We start from the raw sequence: 8899 nt of genomic DNA, 5'->3' as shown, positions 1-8899 counted from the left end.
ACCCCAAGTTTATCCCCATAGTTTACCAAATTCAGTGTAAAATCTTTCCTGATACCTTGACCACATTCCCTCACCCTACCTTTTGACTTGATGTTCCACTATTCATACCAGAAATGAGAGACGGTAATCCCTATCACTTGCATTTGAAATCCCCGGGTGCTTGTTAAAATTTGTGTTTCAGGGGCCCAGTCTACTTTCTGAAGAAAATCTGTAGGAGTAGAGGCTTGGAATTTCTAGGTTTAAAAATCTTCCGTGACATGCTTGTCACACGGGTGGAATTTAATAAATAATTGATTTCATTGAATTAGTTTAAGGGAAGTAAATAGATATTTAAACGTCTGCTTTGCTTTTGTATCCTGGATTTTCCTACCTTTACTATAATAATTTAGATATATGCACTTGGTTTATATTAAGAACGAATCTGGGGGCACCTGGGTGGCTCAGTCACTAAAGCATCCGACTCTTGATTGTGGCTCAAGTCATGATCTCACAGTTTGTAAGATTGAGCCCCCCATCAGGTTCTGCACTGACAGTACAGAGCCTGCTTGGGATTCTCTCTCTCTCCTTCTCTCTGTCCCTCCACTGCTTGTGCTTACTCTCTCCCTCTCAAAATAAACAAACATTAAAAAAGAAAAGAATGAATCTGAATTGCTTCTAAAAAATCAAATTATTTAATATTTATTAATTAAATACTACAGTGTTAGTGGCATTTATTGTGTTAACATAAAAGGATATGAACTATGAGACACAGAAATCAATATCCCATTAGAAGAAGTGCCGTACTTAAGTTCCCTTCAGAAGCATTTTGATAGTTCAGTATGGATATGATACTCGTGGCTCCATAATATGCATAATAGATCAACTACAATGCAATGTTATCAAAGAAAAGCTTTATTTGAAAAAAAGTCAACACGTACAAGTTAATTACATTGAGTTTTGAAATGAAAAAATGTCAAAAGAAATTATGTTTTTTATATTTAAGTATTTTAAGAAATGTGTCTGAAATTTAGCCTGCAGATTAGGAGGCTGTCAAGGGATTTTACTATTTCTGGATATATGCAGATATATGCAGATATATTCTCTGATAATGAGTAAATATTTCCACTGGAGTAACTCAAGGAATAATTAATTAATTAAGCTGAAACAGAGAGAATGATGGTTAGATATTAGGAACTTGACAGCACTCTGAAATCTAATTTATACAGTCTTAGAAACAATGTTAGAAAAAAGAAGTATCTTCATAGAAGATTAAAGATCGCTATCATTTTGGTCTGGCTTATGCAAAGGGGTCACAAATACCTACCACCTATGTCACGTGTACAGATATAAAATGGGGTTTATTAGGGGAGAACTTACAGATAAGAAGTAGTAGAGAGCACATAAACCACTGAGCTTTCATCACCCCATGGCTTAGGCCAGGCATAGTTGCATGAACCATGCCTAATAGTCCAGATGAGACTGTCCCCCTCAATTTTCTACACATTTGTAGGGTAGAGGTACATGCAATCATGTAACAGTAGAAACTCCTGTTTGAACAAGAGTTCTTGTTAGAGTAGGATAACATCTGGAATCCAGGGGCTAGTATCAGCTTGTCCTTCCTTTGCACTAACTCTGGCCTGCAGGATCTGCTATCTGATAAGCCACTAGAGCAAGAGGAAATAAACCCCTGGAAGTATTCAGTTTGTCTCTCACCACTCAGTGCCATGGCTCCTGGGGATTTATCACACCTGCATACCTCCATCAGCTCCAAACGGCTCCAGGTTGTAGTGTTTAGCAGTGTCCTTGGGAGTATGGCATTCTCTAGCATAGTCCAGGAGGGAGGTATTGCTTCAGATCCTGTGCCAGACTTCTAGCGCCAACCCAGATGGGGTAGCCCACTACACATCTCTCACTGATTGTAACCAGAACTTGGACAAAAAAGTAAAAAGAAACCACTTGAATAGCAAGCAGAATGGAGAAAAAAGTCCAAACTGAAGAATGGATAGTATAGGGGAGATAAGTTGCCTTGTTTTCTTTCTTTCTTTAAACTCCTTTATTTGCTTGCTTTGTCCAGGGATGGGCAGAATCAGGTGGAAACAAAAGTAAAAACCAAAAGAAACCTTCTTTCTACCCAGAGGGCCAGAAAACCTGTGAGCCAAAGAGTGTGGGAGAAAAAAATCCCTATTTTTTGTGTCTCCTGTTTCCCTCCAGCCCTCCTGAGCCTGGCTAGTTGCAGAACTGACTTGCCATTACTGTGCAATCTATGAAAATGAAGAACACATCACTATGAAGTAATATGTCTGTGGTGATGGCAGGCACCTAAAACCCTGATAATTTGGGTGGAGGAACTTGGAGAAAAGCAAAAGAGTCGCCTGCTGTATAAAGAACAGACGGTGGAAATCCTAGTTACTATTTTTCTATTCTCTTGGAACCTCACATTGAGGGCACCCCAATCACACAGAATTGCACAATAGCACAGGGGAACTAAAACTCTGATAGAACCCAAAATATTTGGCCAGAGGAACCAGGGGTTTCTGAGAGCTAGAGAATGTGGGACAGATTCCAGAGAGCATAAAGCTACACTGATACAATTGGCAGGCTTACTCCCAACCTGAGCAGGCACAGAACATAACCAAAGAAGAGTAGCAAAGGATTTGAGACTACATTATGAGATAAACTACCATCCACATCCCAGATTAACCTGAGTAGCTCAGACACAGGGCCAACACAGAGCACAGCAAAATCTTTGGAACTGAACACACATCGCATACCTATTGATTTAAAACTCAGGAGCTCCCCCTTGTGAAATCTGAAACTGGTCCCTGTAGACAGAGGGCAAGGAAAGATGAAGAAAAAGGCAAACTACCCCAGATTGGTAAGTGGCAGTTTTAATAAGTAAATTAACTTACTTATAAGGCTTGTCTCGGGCAGATGAACAGATATCAGCATCTGTGCACTAGAATCTTAAAAGTTTATATAGTGGATTTAATGGGGTTCAATCATGTACTCAGTCCAGACAATCATGTACTCAGTCCAGATAGTCTCAACAATACATTACTCTCTCAAGGCTGCTTCTTTGAAATGGCTCCAGCTCTAAAAATGGCAGGTGAAACAAAATCTAAGGACAAGAGGAGGGTAGGGAGATTCCCAAGTATCCAGGACCACCTTAAGGGTTAGCAAGTGGTCATGTCCTCTTGATGATCTCCAACAATACAGCAGAGGAGTCAGAACTTTGATTGTCTGTGAAAACAAACAAAAATCAACATCCTTCAGAGAATATTAACAGGATCCACAGTTTTGCAACATGATGTTCAAAATGTGTGGGATAAAATGCAAAATTGTTTGACATACCATACACACGATGAATTTTCAAAGAAAAAGACATTCACCAGACAATCAACAGCAATCAACAGACAACACCAAGATGATCTAAATGTTGGAATTATCAGGCAAAACCTTACAGTAGCAATTATAACAATTCTCATTGAGATAAAGCTGAACATTCTTGAGATGAATAGTATGCTAGGAGTTCTAAGAAAAGATAACTTTGTAAATATTCCCTATGTGTTTAGAAAGATACATATTTTGTGTTCTTTGGTTGTCATAGTCTGCATATGTAAGTTGGTCAAATGTGTTAATTACATTCCTTAAACTTTCTGTATTCTTTACTGATTTCTTGCTTGCATTTTATAACAATTTTTTAGAGTGATTCCATGATTTTAGATAATATTTCTATCTCCTTGTGATTCTGCCAGTTTTTGACTTGTAAATTTTAAACTCTATTATTAAGTGTATATAAATTTAATATTTGGTATCTTGTTTAGAAGTTGAACTTTATCATTATGAAGCCACTTTCTTTATCCTTAGTAAATATTTTGAAATTTAAGTCTCTTTTGTATTAATATACAGTATTAATTATATTAGTTATATAAAATGTATTACATATAAGTATTATATATATTATGCATATTAAATATCTAATATAAGTAGTTCTCTTTCATTTAGGATTGCCTGATTGAGGGTTTTCTCCTTCATTTTTTAATTTAAACCTACCTGCATCTTTAGTTTTTCTATGTTTCTGGTTTTTCTTGTTTGTTTTGTTTTTTTACATTTACTTATCTTTGAGAGAGAGAGAGAGAGACAGAGCACAAGTGGGGGAAGGGCGGAGAGAGTAGGACACACAGAATCCAAAGCAGACTCTGGGCTCTGAGCTGTCAGCACAGAGCCCAACGTGGGGCTCAAACCCACGAACCGTGAGGTCATGACCCGAGCCAAAGTCAGATGCTTAACCGACTGAGCCACCCAGTCATCCCTATATGTATCTGTTGTAAAAAGCATATAATTAGAATTTTTTACAATCCAGTCTGGCAATATTTGTCATGTATTAAAGCATTCGGTCCATGTACCTATAATGCAAATATTAGTATAGGTGAGTTTTAATCCTTCCATCTTATTTTCTGCCTTTTTTCGGTCACCTAGTTCACGTTTATTTTTTGTTTTTTTAAAATTATTTTTAGCATTTCATTTTTTTAGTACTTTTTTGATTATTATATAATCTGCTTTTTCTTTTCAAAATTACCCTAGAAATACAATATGTGTTACTTCTCAAAATCTAACAGTGATATTTTTATTCTCTTTACAAATAATACCAAAATCTTACAACATTTTAATCACATATATATAATATTTGGCCCTTCTAGCATAACTGATAATGTTATTTATGTGTTCATGTAGTTGTTTTTATTGCTTCAATAGGCACTTTGTATTTTTTAAAAACTATTTTATAATTAGGAAGTATATATGAAATATTTATGTATATGTAATGTCTAAATACATATCTTTTTTTTTTTTTTTACAGAGAGTGAGCATGAGTAGGGAAGGGGGACAGAGGGAGACAGAGAAAGAGAGACAGAGACAGAGAGAGAGAGAGAGAGAGAGAGAGAGAGAGAGAATCTTAAGCAGACTCTATGCTGAGCATGGAGCCTTGATCCCATGACCCTGGGATCATGACCAGAGCCAAAATCAAAAGTCCGGCACTCAACCGAGTGACTCAGGTGCCCCAATGTCTAAATATATTCTAAAGAATGATAATAAAATGAACACCCAAACATCACTGAGCCTACGAAATAAAGCTTAAAAATCTTTGAAGAGGCACCTGGTGGCTCAGTTGGTTGAGCAAAGGACTCTTCATTTTGGCCCAGGTCATGATCCCAGGGTCATGGCATCAGGCCCCATTTCAGGCTCTGTGTGGAGTGTGGAGCCTGGTTGAGATTCTCTCTCTCCCTCTGCCCCTTTCCTCTGCTCATGCTATCAATCTCTAAAATAAAATTTTAAAAAAGCAAAAATCTTCCTGTGTGCCACCTCGCACATTTTCCTTTTTCCACAACAGAAGAAAGCATTATTTTATGTTTATGATGCCTTTGCCTTTTTGATAGCTGTACCACACTTGTATCTCTAAACAATATATTGCATAATTTTGCCCATTTTAAAGTAGTATATTAATAGAATTACACTGTATGAATTCTATGACAAGTTGCTTTTTTCCACATTAATTTCTGGGATCTTTTCAAAGTGATACGTGATAGTAGCTTATTTTTATCACTGCATATATTATTTCCAATTTATGTGAAAGGAGAAACATTTGCGTTGTTTCTATAATTTTTCCTATTATTAAAAAATGCTGCTAAAACATTCTTATATTTGCCTTCTGGTGAACCCCGGCAAGGATTTCTCTTAGATATAAATCTAAAAGTTGAAATACTGGGTTATATGATATGTGCATGTTCAGCTTTACATAATAATGCCATATTATTTCCCAAGATGGTCAGATTTTCCAAGATACCTCTAGAACAGTTGTCATTGCTTTACATCCTTGCCACCATTTCATATTTTCAGCCTTTACATTTTTTTCCGCATAGGTGTGTGTGAGTAGTTTCTCAATTGTTGGCTTAATTTGTATTTCCATGATTACTAAACATTTTGAGCATCCTTTCATAAGTTATTAGCCATGTATACTATGTAGATCTTTATATATAAAGGTCAAAAATAGGAAAAATTAATCAGTGGTGATTGTGGTCATCATAATAAGTGCCATGTGATGAGGACATGGGTAGTTGTTGATTGATAGAGGCCATAACGATGCTCTATGAAGCACCATATATGTTCTACAGCTTAATTTGGGTGGTGGCTACAGGGGTATACTTAAGTAAAAATTCGTTAACATAAAGTTCGTGCACTGTACTGTAGATATTACATAGCAATGAAAAAGGATAAACTCTGAGATAAAAGGGAAAATGTAAATAGAACTACAGAATTTCTAAAATAATAATAATGAGGGGCATCTGGGTGGCTCAGTCAGTTGAATATCTGACTCTTGATTTTGGCTCATGTCATGATCCCAGGGTCATGGGATTGAGCCCCATGTTAGGCTCCATGCTGAACATGGAGCCTGCTTGAGATTCTCTTTCTCTCCCCTTTACCCCCTTCCCCTCTCCCCAATTTGCATGCGCTATCTCTAAAAAAATAAAATAAAATAATAAATAATAATAATAAATACATTATATAAAAGAATCTTTGGGGTACAATTAAAATAGCTATTTGAGACAAAAATTATAATGTTAAAAATATGTCTTATAGAAATAAATAATAAAGATAGACTCAGAAATTAATGAAATGGAAAGACAATAAAACTAATAAATCAAAATACTGTTTTTTTAAAAGTCAGCAAAATAGACAAATACTGAGAACACAGAATAAAAATAACTAGAGGAAAATAACCACTGAAAGAGAGAAATTTAGAAAATGAGACCACTTTACATGAATAACAAATCTTTGTAATAAATTTTAAAGTACAGTTTAAATGGGTAATTTTCTAGGAAAATGCAATTAACCAGAATTGCCAGAATTGATATAGAAAGCTTTTACACACTAGTCTCCATGACAGAAAAGTTCTTTTAGCAATCTTCACTAAAGCTACACATGCATGTACCTTAAGACTAAATTCTTACAAAATAATTACCTATGCAAAATGTTACAGGGAATTCTATGAATCTTTGAAATCAATAACTGAGTGATACTTCTATTATTTCATAAATTAAAAAATAGGGACAACTTCCAAATTATTTTCATGAAGCATAAAATTAATTAATAGTCTTAAAATGTATACACAATAACCAGTTAGAACGTATAATGTAAGAGAAAACCCTATATAAAATCAAAACAAAGGAAGATAAAAATATTTAGAAGTAAACTCAATAAGAAAAATGCAAAACACCATATGAGTAAAACTGAAAACATTACTAAAATATATAAAAGTAAACTTGAAGCTTGAACCTATAGAAATATCACGTCTATATACTTACGTACCAGTTTTATTTTCTGAAGTCAAATTTAAGGCATCAATTTTAAAATTTATATATAAAACAACATGCAAGAATTTTTAGAATAATCCTGCAAAAGGAGATCATTAAGATTCCAGTCTTATGGTAGTTTCTTGAAACTGCCATAACCAAAAGTACCACAAACTGGGTGGTTTAAGCAATAGAAATTCCTCATTTCACAGTTTTGGAGTCTAGAAGTCCAAAATCCAGATGTCAGTAGGGTTAATTCTTTCTGAAGGTTGTGAGAGAACAATCTGTTTAGGTCTCTCTTATTGCCTTGTAATTGGCTATTGTCTTCCTGTGTCTCTTCACATCGCTTGTCCTCTATGCACATCTTTGTGGCCAAATTTCCCATTTCTATAAGGATAGATACCAGTCATATTGGATTGATCTCCACACTACTGACATCATTTTAACTTGATACCTCTCTGAAGACCCTATCTCCAAATAAGGTAACATTCTGAGGTCCTGGGGATTAGGACTTCAACATATAAATTTTGAAGAGACACAATTCAACCCATTGCAAATGGAAACTACCATGGCTGCTATCATTGTATATTATTAAAAATATAGTCAGTGTGATATTGATATAAGTAGAGAGACATAAATAGAAGAATAGTAAGTATAGAAACAAACCAAAGTACATAAGAAAATGTAATGTGTGATAAAAGATGGGATTTCAAGTCACAAAGGAAACAATGGCCTTGTTAATAAATGATACTGTAACAACTGATAACCATTTGGAAAAAGGCAAAATTGAACTTATAGCTCACACCACATGCAAGAATAAACTACAAAAGATTCTGGGATCTAAATGTAAAAACTAAAGCCATACAAATGCTAGAGTAAAACATGGGTGACTTCTTTTATAAACAGGCTGTGGGGCGGGATTTTGAACTTTCTAAAAGAAAGAAAGAAAGAAACAAACAAAGGACCTGATTAATTTAACTACATAACATTTTATAAAATTTACTTGACAAAAGGCCCAATAATTGAGACCAAAGACAAATAACAGCCTAGGAGAAAACTATTGCACATATATTGCGGTTTTGCTAATTTTCTAAATATACAAAGAGCTTTTAAAAATCAATGGGTGTTAACTAAACTTATTGTGGTAACCATTTTGCATTATATACCTATATCAAATCATTATGTTATACTCGTAGAACTAATACAATGTTATATGTTCTAGTACATCTCAATGAAAAAAAAGTCAATGGGGAAAAAAGGCCAAAACCAATAGAAAATGGGTGCCAAGAAAACAAAAACAAAAACAAATCTCAGGAAAGAATTACAGTGTCTCTAACATATGAAAAGAAGACTCAACCTCTGTCATACTAAGAGAAATGTTAATGAAAACTACTTGATACATTTCTCACATATCAGGTTTGCAAACATTAAAAAGCTTGATAATTGTGTTTATGAAGCACTCATTCATTGCTAATAGGAGAGCAAAATGGTACATTCCCTCTGAAGGGGAAATTGTTATTATTTAAGGGAGAATATTTATGAATTTATTTTTTGACCCCAAATTCCCACTT

This window comes from Felis catus, chromosome B2, assembly GCF_018350175.1.
Source record: "Felis catus isolate Fca126 chromosome B2, F.catus_Fca126_mat1.0, whole genome shotgun sequence".
Classification (NCBI taxonomy): domain Eukaryota; kingdom Metazoa; phylum Chordata; class Mammalia; order Carnivora; family Felidae; genus Felis; species Felis catus.
Note: the sequence above shows the minus strand (reverse complement) of the source record.